This window comes from Oncorhynchus kisutch, linkage group LG3 (assembly GCF_002021735.2).
Source record: "Oncorhynchus kisutch isolate 150728-3 linkage group LG3, Okis_V2, whole genome shotgun sequence".
In the NCBI taxonomy this organism is placed as follows: domain Eukaryota; kingdom Metazoa; phylum Chordata; class Actinopteri; order Salmoniformes; family Salmonidae; genus Oncorhynchus; species Oncorhynchus kisutch.
Genome location: NC_034176.2, coordinates 29476272 through 29491580, shown reverse-complemented (window position 1 = coordinate 29491580; position 15309 = coordinate 29476272). Strand labels below are relative to the sequence as shown.

The following is a 15309-nucleotide window of genomic DNA, read 5'->3' as shown; positions in this document are numbered from 1 at the left end:
CAGAGAGGGAGGAGAGGGAGAATAGAGAGAGGAAGAAAGAGAGGGATACAGAGGGGGAGATGGTGAAACAGAGAGGGAGGAGAGGGAGAATAGAGAGAGGAAGAAAGAGAGGGATACAGGGGGGGGGGTGAACAGAGAGGGAGGAGAGGGAGAATAGAGAGAGGAAGAAAGAGAGGGATACAGAGGGGGGGAGATGGTGAAACAGAGAGGGAGGAGAGGGAGAATAGAGAGAGGAAGAAAGAGAGGGATACAGAGGGGGGAGATGGTGAAACAGAGAGGGAGGAGAGGGAGAATAGAGAGAGGAAGAAAGAGAGGGATACAGAGGGGGGAGATGGTGAAACAGAGAGGGAGGAGAGGGAGAATAGAGAGAGGAAGAAAGAGAGAGGGAGAAGGGCGAGAAGGAGAGATGAATAACTGTGTGACAGGTACAATGAAAAAGCAACGGAGGCTTTTTGGAGCGGTGTGGTAGGAGAGGCGTGTGTGCGGTGTGGCGCAGCCCTGCGTTTGGGTCATACATCACACTAATACAACAGGAGGACACAGCCCAGCACAGCGCTATGCAGAGTAGGCAGCAGACAGGCAGGGGGGAGAATAATGTGCTGCGTTTGCACCCGCTCAATCTGATTGAAACACACAGCGCAGAGGCTACATTTACTCACCCCCCACACGCACACTTCATGAATCCCCTCAGACTCACTTTTATATTCTCCCTAAAAAACAATAAACAGCCTCAAGGGCTTTTCATCACAGGGAGAGGAGATTGTTTCTGCGAGTTACTCTACGTGTTGCACCGCTGTAGCCTACCACTACTCAAGGCCACACAATTGAAACTAGTGTGGTTTACAGAATAATGATCAAGGCAGGCAATTAAAGAATCCTCAGGTGGCCATTATGAATACACTTGGCATGTTGTTTTGCTTCTGTCTTTTTATTTTGAGCTTCAAGTCAGTGTGGAGATCATGCCGTGTTGATTAAAGAGAGAGACAGAAAGAGAGGGAGACCCATTTCAGAGGTTCCTTATATTTGTCATGCCAAATTAGCCCCTCAATAAATCCCTTTTTGGTTCTTAGTATTTTCTATATGAGCTTTGGCAGGTGTTGGTATAATGGATATCATTTGGTGCTTTTCTGGGGAAGGAGCAGAGTTTGAAGGGGGTGAGAGCAGCCCCCCAGAATCATTATTGTAGATGATGGTCCTATAAATGTTTTAGCTCTCTTCAATGTGCGCCATAATATAACCTTTCATTTAAGCACGCCTTGCTTTTTTCACATCCAGAGTGATTCCCTTTGATCACTGGAACGCGACAAAGTATTTAAGAACGCTCTGAGACTTTCTCTCATACCAATGACATTCTCTCTCTCTCTCTTTCTGTCTCTCTCTCTCTCTCTCTCTCTCTCCCGCTCTCTCTCTGCTGTGATGCAATGTGGCTAACTAGTGAGTGCTTTGAAACAGAGCTGTATAACGGTGTGATGATATCACTCCTCAGTAATGGAGGGTTTTGTGACAACCATGATGTGTGATCTTATAACCCTGACATGCCAAACACTCCATCCGCTGAGCTAGGCAGATGAAATTCCACATGCCAATCACATTCTGAGGCTGCCCAACTCTGATGAATGATATGTATTCATGTTACATGTAAATCTGGTTGAGTGCAGCGCTCTAATTGCCTGATGGTCACAGAGATCAGAGACAGACAGATAACCACCTGGATGACAGTTATATTAGCATGTAGCTTCTGCCAGTTCCCATCTCTCAGCACCTCTCACCCCTTCAATGAGGTGTCATCATGACCTCAAGAGGTGATTAAGGAGAAGGGCCAGCCATCCACTGACACCTAAAAAGAGACCTATAAAGGTGATGATGAGGAGCATTTAAATACCACCCACTCACTCACTGCTCTTCTATCTCCCTAGGCGTTAAGGCGGCCGCATGCTTCCCAGCCGAAACAGTTTGGAAGAGTTTGTGTATATATTATGATGACATTTTGTGACGTTTTTGTTCGTTCGGAGTTCGGGCACACCAGTTTTTTCCTCAAGGGTCAGCCAAAGTTCGGAAGCTGTAGGCGTGACGCGAGTTTCAGCTTCGTGACGATTCAGCCCGAAACTCAGTGTGGATTCAACAGGGCGAACGACAACGTCTATCATCCATTGACCGAGGAGGTACAAAAGTACAGTACCTGCACATCTACGATTCCCTATCCATGCATTATATAAAGGCCAATTCATGGAGGGAGATTGCGGAGACTCTGGGGTACGACCCAACCACCAAAAAGGGGGGTAGGGTTCACGACAAGTTCGTCAAGGGAAAGAAAAGAAGCTAGGGCTGCAGTGAAGCTGCTACTCCAGACATGTTGCTGCTGGCTTGTTCGGCACGTGAAACATGAGAACACTGAAAGCAACATTCTGTCTTCACCAAAGGATGGGGTATGTTGTTTGATTTTTGATTTGTATTCGACGAGAAGCCATGTTTTGCTAACAATAGTTAGCCAGCTGGCGCTAGCTACTTGGCTGGCTAGTGACTTGCTAGCCTAGCAGCATACTCACGCAGGGAAAGCAAGCCAACCAGATTAAAGATCTTTACAACTTTTGATCAAACATAAGCTTCCCACATTGGTAACACCAAAGTCAAAGTTTGGTAGCATGATCCAGCTAAACATTCGAGCAAAGTTGAGTAGCTAGGCCAGGCCCACTCAACTCTGATCAAATGTTTGCAACATTATATAGTCTATTATAATCTATGTTAATTATATATGATGCTCATTAATATTTTGGATATCTGTACTAAATAGCCCTCTACTTTTTTTTTCAAGGCACAAACACCAGTGAATGGAGACAGCACCTGGTTTTGTTCTCTGCGTCCCAGCACTGCCTGTTCACCAGCCTCAAGCACTACCTCTGCCACAGTACTGACTGGTGATTGGCCCCCAGCCCATCTCCCACACTGAGCTGCAGTGCAGAATTAGAAACAATGTCCATGCAGGACCTGGGAAGCTCTATCCTGGACCCACCTCCAAGACCTACTCCACCGGCTAGCTCCAGACCAATCCCACAGAGCAGCACCAAAGAAAGGAGAAAAGAGCTGCAGACTCAGCCCTTGACACATCATTCGCAAAGGCATTGCAGATGATTGAAGACCGATCTCAAGATCAGGAGAACGTCATGCACCGAGCCACCAGCTTGTCCCAGAGGTAAATAAATAATCATTTCAGACTCTCCTCCTTTAGTCTGATCCACTTTTCTCTCTCCTGATGTCCTTTTTCTTCCTCTCCTCACCATGCACACTGCTCTCCAGACACTCCTAATTTCCCCCCTCTTCTCATCCTCTCCACCGGGTCCTGGCACCTATTGCTGATTTCATGGATGAACTCTCGCCAAAACTCCGGGAGGAATTCGATCACCAGCTGCATGAGTTTGGTCATGACTTTAAGAAGAGGACATGGACCGAACGACTGGGACCATAACTTGTTGTGTTGTTTTGATCAGACAGCTCAGGAGTCAGACCCTAGATGCGTTTATTCAATAGATACTTTTGTTATTTACATGACTGTTCATAACAGACACTTTCGTTTGTACTATTGTTCCCAAAATATTTATATTGCTCATAAATATTTGTGTCTACACTCTTGACACTTTATATTTGACCCTTTTGTTGTTGACATGTCTGTTCTCAGCAGACACGTTTGTATTGTGGTTTTACTTCCAGAAGCAAGAATAAAGATTTATTTGTGTGCTGAAAAAAGCTCTGTTAGCATTTCTTCAAGGTATTTCAATACATTCTATTTGATCAAGTGCTGACAACGTACAGAAGAGCTGAGTGCTACAGACTGTACAGGCTCTGTTCTACTTGTGTAGTTCAATCTAATCTAAATTACTGCACACAGACGTACCATAATCAGGTTTCATTTTATTAATGAACCAGATTAAAAGTACTGGTTCAGTGCACACAATGAACAGAGTCTGTGCGTCCAACAATCCTCATCCTTGCAGCCATGATGCCGAATGCATTCTCTGACTCTCCGACAAGAGTGGTAGTACCAGGTACACTCAGGTTTATTGACATGGACACCTGTGAAGGAGAGGTAAAGAGAATATACAGTACCAGTCCAAAGTTGGGACACACCTACCCATTCAAGGGTTTTTCTTTATTTGTACCATTTTCTACATTGTAGAATAATAGTGAAGATGTCAAAACTATGAAATAACACATATGGAATCATGTAGTAACCACAAAAAGTGTGCAAATCTGTCAAGGTAAAGGGTCGCGACTTTGAAGAATCTCAAATATAAAATACATTTTGATTGGTTTAACACTTTTGGTTACTACATGACTCCATATGTGTTATTTCATAGTTTTGATGTCCCAACTTTTGACTGGTACTGTATTTTATATATATGTTATTTGGAAAAGAAAAAACACCAAAAACAAATGGCACTTCTCATATAGAGGTGCATACATCACAAACAGGAAAAGTCCAATTGATTCCAACATTCTATTATCAACACACCTTGATTATGGCACACACTGTTCTCATATAGGGGGAGAACTGCATCTCCCTGGAGGACTTGGAGTTGTGGTATCTGGCAGGACAGCTGGTGGTGGTAAATCGAGGGTCTTCTGCAGCAGTTTGGACCTGAAAGTACTCTCTTGAAACACTCCACCATAGCTCTCTCGGCCGGCCGTATAAAAAAAATACAATTTTCTCACCAGTGTCTTCTTCTATGATATAATGACAGTCTACAAACAAACGTTAAAGGTGCATGCTGCCACCTACTGTGCTGGAGTGTGTGGTCAGTCACGGTTTACAACATTAGCTCCACATTTCTAAATCCTCACTCAGTACTTCTGAGAAATTAAAAAGAGCCCTATTAACTTCTAATCCAGTGAAGTGTCTCTCTGTGTATACTATTTTATTCTCCCACTCGTCTCTTCCTTGTTTGGGTGTCGTCACTTCCTTGTTTGGCCATAGATGGAAATTACCAGCTCATCACCCTCTACTGTCTCTGGTTAATATTGCCGCTTTCGCCTTTTTTCCCCATTTTCAAGCGAATGTATTTTTATGGAGCATGCGAGCACACTCATTCGGTTCCCCTAGCCGAAGACAGCCGAACTAAAGCATGCTGACACCTTTAACCTGCTAAATAGAGACATCTCAACTCCAATGGCCCATCTCAGCCTCTGTTCAGTACAGGGAATAAGATTTCCTGATGTAAGGGTGTGCCCAGTGGGGAGTTAGGGGGTGGTCTGTTAGAATGTGTTCAGAGAGAGGTACAGTAGGTCAGAGTATGGAGGTGGGTCAGCAGTAGGAGAACTATCTACAGAGCTCCCCTGGGTCCTACTCCCTCTCCTTTGATGTGGGTAGGTCACTGCAGGCCTGGAGTCCGTTCTTTAGAGTTCAGGGTTTGAGGGTGGGATCTCAGGCGAGGGGTTGAGGGTTTGCGGGGAGAGGGGTCAGGGGGGTTCCCCTGGGTACGGCACTAGGCCTTTTAGGGGACTGCTTCTGTGCTTCATTTTGTAGGGAAGCTATAATTGCTCCATAGAGATGGAGAATAGTCAGCAGCATCAAAAAAGGCCTTTTAAAGGGCTCTGCGCCCTAAAGGAAGGAGTGTAGGATGGGAGGAGAGAGGGAGCGGGAAAATAGTTATTCATCTTGTTTTAATAACATAATTATCTGTGAGGGAAATAACTTCAGATGTCTTTCTTAACCATCTGTCTGGATGGAGTCATCTCTGTCTCTTTCTCTTCTGCCCTTTCTCCCTCCCTCGAACCTTTCCCTACATCTCTGTTCTTTCTCTTCTGCCCTTTCTCCCTCCCTCGCTCCTTTCCCTACATCTCTGTCCCTTTCTCTTCTGCCCTTTCTCCCTCCCTCGCTCCTTTCCCTACATCTCTGTTCTTTCTCTTCTGCCCTTTCTCCCTCCCTCGCTCCTTTCCCTACATCTCTGTCCCTTTCTCTTCTGCCCTTTCTCCCTCCCTCGCTCCTTTCCCTACATCTCTGTCCCTTTCTCTTCTGCCCTTTCTCCTTCCCTCGCTCCTTTCCCTACATCTCTGTTCTTTCCATTTGTGTCCAGGGTCTTGTTTTGAAAAACATGAGGCAGTGCTGCGAGGGGGCGAGGCCCAGCTCCCCAGGGCCAGAGCTCAGGTTCTATTTCAACATAGGAAGAAGATATCCAAAGGCCCAGTCAGTCAGTCAGTCAACAGAGTTAAAAGCAGACCGTTTAAGGTGATTCATTGTAATGGCCGTGTCCTGTGCTGCACTGGGTCAGGAGAATGCAGTAGTTCTGGAGGCAGAGGAGGGTTTTCTGTGTGTGCGTTTAGAGGATAGCCCATTTATTATAGCTATATCCACAGCATGATCTCTGTGACAAGGAGATGGCAGTGATGGCTCACACTACAGGAGCACAGTTAAAGATACTCTGTGGAGCTGATGGCATTACCCTCTGTGTCTGTCTGTCTGTCTGTCTGTCTGTCTGTCTGTCTGTCTGTCTGTCTGTCTGTCTGTCTGTCTGTCTGTCTGTCTGTCTGTCTGTCTGTCTGTCTGTCTGTCTGGGGGGCCTGATAAATATGGCTCCATGATTGACTCGGGTGTCTTGACCGTCACACTTCTGTGACCGTCACACTTCTGTTTGTCTTGATTCAGCAGCCGCGGGCCTTTAGCTGAAAGGCGGGGACAGCTGCATTCTGTGAGTTTGCGTGTGTCTTCCAGGGCAGACGGGTCAGTGTTGGAGTGATGGCTGTGCTCTTGGTGGCTGACCTTGCTTCCTCCTCTCTCTCTCTCCCAGCCGTCATCTCTCCCCCCAGCCACCCCAGCCTTTCACCTGTCGCGTCCCTCCACCTCCCTCTGCCCAACACACTTAATTCACCCTCTACAGGACAGAGTCAGATCACATGTCATCCCAGAATAAAAGTGTCATCCCAGAGTCATGTGTCATCCCAGAATAAATAGTTTTAGCATACCATATGACTATGTTTAACAGTCATACAGTGTGGTAATTAAGCTATGTAAAATCACTTCCTGACAGTGTAATAGGACCTCACAGAGCTCATGGCTGACTAGCCAATAGAGATGGCCCTTCTCCATAACCAATGGCTGCTATTCCCTGGGGGTGGGACCTGGGTGGTGACCCATGGGGATTTCCTGACTGGAGCTGCCATGTTCCCTTGGCTCGCTGTCGTCCTCCATCCTGACTAGAGCTGGGACAATAAACAGAACTTTTTCGACACAGACCGTACCGATCACTTATCAAAGGCATTTTGCTGATATTTATTTTTTTAAATTTCACCTTTAATTCACCAGGTAGGCCAGTTGAGAACAAGTTCTCATTTACAGCTGTGACCTGGCCAAGATAAAGCAAAGCAGTGCGACAAAAGCAACAGAGTTACACATGGGATAAACAAACGTACAGTCAATAACACAATAGAAAAATCTATATACAGTGTGTGCAAATGTAGTAAAATTAGGGAGGTAAGACAATAAATAGCCCATAGTGGCAAAAGAATTACAATTAAGCATTAACACTGGAGTGATAGATGTGCAGATGATGATGTGCAAGTAGAGACACTGGGGTCCAAAAGAGCAAAAAAAAAGCAATATGGGGATGAGGGATATGTTTCATTACAATTACATTTGCTAATAGGGGTTATTGTTAATGGGAAAATGTATGGCAACACCCATCAAACTAGTAGTAGTAGTTTAAGGGATCATTTTAAAAGATAACAACTGAGGTGCACATTAATGTTATAAACATGTTTTATTTATTGTTATCGCATCAATTCAGGCACTTTATCGCCATATGTCCATATCGCCCAGCTGTTAATCCTGGCAAGCAGACAGCATCTCTCAGACACAGGAATGTAAACAGGGGGATCTGTGGAAGTCAACCCACCAGGAGAGGGCTGGCCGAAGGGCCATATGTAATCTGGGTTGGCTTGCCTTTTAACTTGGAAGTTGCAGTATCCCTCTGTATCAGGGCAGTGATTTCCTCTCTTTCTCCTGAAGGTGCTACTTTCAGGGTGCCTCAAGCAGAGTGCAGGGGAAGGAGATGATCTCCTCCTCTCTGTTCTTTATGCAGCCTGCACGCCTTTAAGTACATTTAACCTTTCCTGTCATTCTCCCTAGCTCCCTCTTCGGCTCTCTGTCGCTTTCTGTCACGTTTTAAAACTCATTCAGTAATGGATGGAGAGAAAAGTATTCCACAGGTTCACTGCTTTCGTTTCAAAACAAATCTATTCAAGTCCCAGAAGAATGCGTTTGAAGCAGGGCATACCTCCCTTGACATCACTGAAGGGCCATTTGTAATTTACTTACTTTAAAAACCCTCTTCCATTAGCTTCCACCAAGTGTGTTCTGTCATGACAAACTATACACACCTGACCTTATGATTCACTTCCTATGAAGAAATCTGATCTTACCCATTTTAAAATCCATTTGTTGGCCCATGAAGCAGGACATTTTTTTTGGTCCCATTAAGAATGTTTTAAGAAAAGCTAAGTACATCATACTGCAGTTTTGCTATCACTTTGAGTTTCCGCTAAGTGCCGTGAAACAACATTGTGTAGAGATCTTTCATTTTCAATGGAGTGAATGTGTCCTTGGATTCAGTATTAAAGAAGAAGGATATGTTTATGATTATATCAGATGTTCCCACTTTCTGTGAGTGGAGAGAAAGCCTAGTCTTCCCACATGGTAAAAGACAGTATTGTCTAGCTTAAGCCTACCTGAAAGAGAGGCACATACAGAGGTTGGGCCTGCAATCTGTGTCACGTTATAAGCCTTCCCCCTGTCCCCTGTTCAATCACAGACACGTACCCACACTGACATTCTATCCCAGACACACCCAGCGAAGTGCCCGGAGGAAAAGACAGGGATTTGTCTCTCTCTCCCCTTTACTCATCTCTTTTGTTTGTCCTGGTTTCCATAGACGAGCTGCAGCTCACTATTCTCCTCCAGAGCGAGACTAAGTGCCTCTGCTCCTCTCGACCTGCCAGCTAAAATTGGTAGTCTGACTCTCTTTTTCTTCCTCGAGGTCGCTGCACAAAGCCCTACCTCTACCATGGGGGAGAAATGCAATTAGGAGGTGACACGAACACTGAGCACCCACTGTAGTGGTGCTGCCCAGCAAAGGGAGGAGGCCGGGGGCTGCTGCCATTGTGACAGGCTATGCATAGATACAGGCCCATTAATTGGATGTTTGCCATTGTAGGGTGACTTTGGGGTCAGACCAGGGCTTCAGCAACATCACATGTGGGTCTCATGCAGAAGGCCCTGTGGAGATCAACAGAGAGGAATGTCAAGCCCGGCACTGTGCTAGCTAGGTGTATAGGAATGTATGGGTGTTGGTGGTCTCCAACCTTGGTCTTTGTGTTTTGTGTCTTGTCTCTGTGTAGACATTGGTTATGGTTGTGTTCCTGCGATTCTCTGCTTGTTTTTGGATGAGTTGCCAAGGTGGAATTATTTGCCATCCATTATTTGCTATCCTGCTAATTAATGACAACATTCAGATAGTTCAGTAACTATGATATCTAGGAATGTGTGCCTGTTATGAGGAGACCTTTATGGTTTTATTTCTAGTTGAGGAAGCCCATTAAAAAAGCCACTGAGGGGGAGTGTCGTTTTAATTGTCGGCTAAGACGCATGACATTTGGAGCCACACATCGGATTTGGCCCAAAGTCTAAAAGGTGTTGGCGAGGGACTGTAATTACCACACTCTCTCCTGGCTAGGGTTTTAATAAGACAATTCAGAGCTCAGAGCTCGCATGCACACATGTATACACACACACGCACACACACTCACACACATGCATACACTTACACACACATGCATACACTTACACACACGCGCTTTTCCAATATGAACTGTATGGATTATTCAGTGGCATTGTTTTGGAGCTGGTGCTGAAGGGGAGAAAGATAACTTCATATGACACAGTGAGAAGTAGAGGGAAATGTCAGGCAGCCCTTTCCAGTTCTCACAACATAGAGATGTGTGTGTGTGGTGTATTATTGTGTAGGTGTATTGTCTATGTTTGGGGTTGATAGATGACATTGGCGGCTGTTTAGCTTCATAGGAAAGAAGCATGGAGTCTGCTCACTAGTGCTTGACAGTAGGTAGTACTCTCTCTCTCTCTCTCTCTCTCTCTCTCTCTGTCTCTGTCTCTGTCTCTCTCCCTCTCTCTGTCTCTCCCTCTCTCGGGAGGCTACAGTTAGAGACGCCCCGCTCTGTGGCGTGATTTTATTTCTCATTCAGTCATGCATGAACTGTTGGCTTTTCATTTCTATCGAGCAAAAAGCCATAAACCTTGAAGTGGTGTTTGTCATTCATTTCTAGAGCTGTTTGTCCCAGCTATGATGAGGTAACCCAAAGCCCAGAGCCTTCAGGCTGTTGTTGTGTTTATTTCTATGTCACCAGGAGTGCCGGATACAGGGGTGTCTCTCTCTCATGGGAAATCTCATCTGGGAGCTGAGGGACTTTATATACGTTTTTTAATTCAAGAGATTTGATTGGAATAAAGTTTGAGGTTGACCACAATGCAGCAGCAGCAAACATATACATGTAATAAATAGAACAGGCTTGACCCTCTGACCCTGGCAATTTGACAGGTAAACTCATGGGTACACTCGCATTTGCTGCCTTGTATTGTGATGCAAAAGTATCCATGGTAATGTAGAATGTTCATTCAATTGATGTCAACTGATGTGGCTCATGTAATGGAATGTCTTTTTTTGTAATGTCAGTTGAGTTTAATCAACAAATTACAGCACACATTTTAGCACATATTTCACTTTCTGCTTTGCTCCTACGGGTACACTCGCAATGGCCACCAGCCCACCAATTATGCCATCATTGACTTGAATGGGGACGCCCGTTCTATTCATTCAAAATGTTTTAATTAAACTGTTGTTTAATTAAACTGTCATTTGGCTGGCCAATTTTCGTCATCCAAAATGAGTCAAAGCCCTACTACGATGGAATCATCCCAATAGCTATCCCTGCCCCTTCTTAATGGTCCATGGACCCTGTTCTCCCCTGTTTTTTCAGTGTAGTCATTGACAGTGAAGCCCTGTGCAGCCGTACCGTATGAGTCTGTGTCATGCTCCCCTGTCCCCATCCCCATTCCTGGGGACCTTTACCTCTTAGCCCCCTGGCAGAGGAGCACAGACAGACCCCCTGTGGGGGACATGAAGCACAACAGGTTGAATTAAATCCCCTCAAGCACTCCAAAAGCACTCTTCATTTATAGGGACTCTGGGGGGCAGACAGGCTGAAAGGGCTGAAAATGGTGGGGCCAATTTCAGCTGCACAGAGAGAGCATGCTACCATGGGGGGCTCTCGTCCAGCAGGAAATTCTGCATCCCAAATTCTATTCCCTTTGCTGTATAGTGCACTACTTTTGACCAGGACCCTCAGGCTCTGTTCAAAAGTAGTACACTACATAGGGTATAAGGTGTAATTTGGAACACGTGCTGTAAAAGACACATACCTGTAGCCTGATGGCCTTGCTAGCATCATGATGAATCACTTGATGCTACTGAATCATATCAGTCATTTAACACATAGAGTGGCAGAGGAAAATACGTAGGAATATGATGTTAACCCCAAATACGACAAGTTATATTAGCAACGGTCATCAACATTGTTAAAAGGTTTTTAAAACAATTCTGATAAATGCAAGAGTTGGACAATGAATGAAGATACCCCAAACTTTTAGATTTGTTTTATCCATCTGTCACGCCCTGACCTTAGAGATCCCTGTTTATTCTCTATATTTTGGTTAGGTCAGGGTGTGACTAGGGTGGACAGTAGGTAGTACTCTCTCTCTCTCTCTCTCTCTCTCTCTCTCTCTCTTTCTCCCTGTCTGTCTGTCTGTCTGTCTGTCTGTCTGTCTGTCTGTCTGTCTGTCTGTCTGTCTGTCTGTCTGTCTGTCTTTCTCTCTCTCTCTATAGTTTTTGTATATCTATGTTTTCTTTTTCTTTGTTGGCCTAGTATGGTTCCCAATCAGAGGCAGCTGTCTATCGTTGTCTCTGTTTGGGGATCATACTTAGGCAGCCCTTTCCCACCTTCAGTTGTGGGATCTTGTCTTTGTTTGGTTGCATTATTTTAGCACAACGAAGCTTTTCGTTCGTTGTATTGTTTATGTTTAGTTTTTTTGCTGGTTCACATTTTAATAAAATATGATGAACTCAAATCACGCTGCGCCTTGGTCTTCCCTTAACGACAAACGTTACACCATCAGGTATTGAATGAATTATAGCACATAAAACATTTTACTGGTACGGACGAATAATGAATGGAGTTCAGGGATTCTGGTGGGAATTCAGGTATTCAATTGATTAAAATCCTTGGAGAGCGAACGATATAGATTTTTTTAGGGCCGATGCCCATGACGATTTTTGGGGGTCAAGGAAGCCGATATTTAACATAATTAAATTTGAAAATGTCAATAACCAAATTTCCCAGAGACAGCCATGTACAGTATGCATTAATGCATCACTTTTTAAATCAAACAATACATGTGACTTTGTTTTTTACCAATCTGACTATGACAACATAATGGTAATCACTTTATTTGAATGGTAAATCTCTTGATAAACTGGGTAAATGAAGATGGCATAGGCCTACTCACAATACAGGTGAATGCATATTCAATAGGAGTGTGTACATGCATTGAGTTATTGAGCTTGTTTTGGCTGATCGGTGGAGTCTATGGTGCTTGGGACTTCTGTTAGCCTGCTGATCATCACTTCAGCATGTCACGCCTTATTGGAAGGACATCAAATAGGCACTGCTGTTAGTTTGAGAATATAAAAGAGCATCTATTCAATGCAAATGGATGCATATGAAACGTGTATTTTTAGTCATTTTCCGTGTTCAGGATTCTTTTAGGTTTTTTTTGCTGTCAGAACACATCTCTAAACAACAGCTGCCAGGACGAAATTCGAAACGACTAATTTGGCGAGCGAGGCTGTTACTACGCTTCCTTTCACATCTCCTCACATCTCTCTCCATCGCTCATATCACTGCTGCTGTTTACTGCTACTATGAGAACTAGCTCAATGGTGAGGACATTTGCTACCAAGACATACATGTGCATAATATCTAACAAGGAGAGAAAATGTAGGAAATGCTTATGAAACATGCAAGGAGAGCAACAGGAGTTTGATTTTGGACACTGTTTGAGAATGAGCTAGCTTGCTCCTGATTTTCCCAGCTAGATATTCCACGGCGTTGTGCATTGCTCGTGGCTCAGGCGGTTATATTGGCATAGCAGCAGTTTTGCTATGTAGAGGGACAATTGACTAATCTGATATAGAAGGGTCGATAGACTAGAGAAGACCAATATCGTCCCGATATATTGGCTCAGCTGATTATCGCTCGTTCTCTAGTTTTTTATTAGAATGCACTCGTATATACATTTTCTAATTGTACCAGGTTTTCGTTTTATATTTTATGTTAAGATGAAGGAAGTTATATGTTTCCTTTGCATGAATACACTGGGTGTATTAAACACCTTGCCTTGCAAAAGTATTCAACCCCTTGGCATTTTTCCTATTTTGTTTAATTTCAACCTGTGAATTTTGAAATAGATTTTGGATTTCATGTAGTGGACATACACAAAATAGTCCAAATTGGTGAAGTGAAATAAAAATAACAATAATAAAAAATTGAAACCAGATATTAATGTATCCACCCCCTTTGCTATGAAACCCCTAAATAAGATCTGGTGCAATCAATTACCTTTAGAAGTCACATAATTAGTTAAATAAAGTCCACCTGTGTGCAATCTAAATCTCACTTGATCTGACACATGATCTTAGTATATATGCACCTGTTCTGAAAGGCCCCAGAGTCTGCAACATTACTAAGCAAGGGGCACCACCAAGCAAGCGGCACTATGAAGACCAAAGAGCTCTCCAAACAGGCCAGGGACAAAGTTGTAGAGAAGTACAGATCAGGGTTGTGTTATAAAACATATCTGAAACTTTGAACATCCCCCAGAGCACCATTAGCACCACAACAAACCTGCCAAGAGAGGGCTGCCCACAAAAACTCACGGACCAGGCAAGGAGGGCATTAATCAGAGAGGCAACAAAGAGACCAAAGATAACCCTGAAGGAGCTGCAAGCTCCACAGCGGAGATTGGAGTATCTGTCCATAGGACCACTTTAAGCCGTACACTCCACAGAGCTGGGCTTTATGGAAGAGTGGCCAGAAAAAAAGCAATTGCTTAAAGAAAAGAATAAGCAAACATGTTTAGTGTTCGCCAAAAGGCATGTGGGAGACTCCCCAAACATATGGAAGAAGGTACTCGGGTCAGATTAGACAAGCGCAAACCCAACACCTCTCATCACCCCGAGAACACCATCGGCAGGGATTGGGAAACTAGTCAGGATCGAGTGAAAGATGAATGGAGCAAAATACAGAGAGATCCTTGATGAAAACCTGCTCTAGAGTGCTCAGGACCTCAGACTGGGGCGAAGGTTCACTATCCAACAGGACAATTACCCTAAGCACAAAGCCAAGACAACGCAGGAGTTGCTTTGGGACAAGTCTCTAAATGCCCAGCCAGAGCTCAGACTTGAACCTGATCGTACATCTCTGGAGAGACCATATCTGGACACTCCCTATCCAACATAACAGAGCTTGAGAGGATCTGCATAGAAGAATAGGAGAAACTCCCCAAATACAGGTGTGCCAAGCTTGTTGCGTCATACCTAAGAAGACTCGAGGCTATAATCGCTGCCACAGATGTTTTGACAAAGTACTGAGTAAAGGTTCTGAATACTTATGTAAATGTGATAATTCAGTGTTTTTTTTGACATTTGCAAAATTGTGAAAAACCTGTTTTTGCTTTGTCATTGTGCGGTATTGAGTGTAGATCGATGAGATTGATGAGGGCAATTTAAAATAATAAAGCTGTAACGTATCAAAATGTGGAAAATGTCAAGGGGTCTGAATACTTTCCGAATGCACTAAATATGAAAACTATAGTTCCTCACAGTAACCTATTTGAAAAATCTTTCCAACAATCTCCCTCTCGATAATCACCAATCCTCGGTGTGAAAGAGCAACGGAAGTTATAGGCCTACTGCTGCGTTGGCCTATAGGCTATGAGTGCCATGCGCTCATTTCTTTAGCCACCAATGGATCGCAGCGTATTTTTTATTTGATTTATTTAACCTTTATTTATACAGGTTTTTATCATTGAGATCAAATCTATTCTTCAAGAGAGACCTGGTGCAACAGCCACAGGGGGAACAAGGTTTCAGACAAAACAACCTACATACACTAACAAAACAGCGTCCAATGTGC

General features: G+C 44.1%; 1 protein-coding gene and 1 long non-coding RNA gene across 5 annotated transcripts in view; both read left to right on the top strand.

The window, feature by feature from the left end:
• Nucleotides 1-15309, top strand: part of LOC109879839 (tetratricopeptide repeat protein 28) — a 348318-nt gene that overhangs the window by 204871 nt on the left and 128138 nt on the right. The window lies entirely within an intron of this gene.
• Nucleotides 307-3741, top strand: LOC109879850 (uncharacterized). 2 transcript variants are annotated; one of them, XR_002253607.2, is made up of 3 exons: nt 307-2426; nt 2813-3190; nt 3295-3741. It is a non-coding gene; the product is annotated as an uncharacterized LOC109879850 (long non-coding RNA). The 2 variants fall into 2 exon arrangements; XR_004208964.1 differs by having other exon boundaries at nt 2813-3741.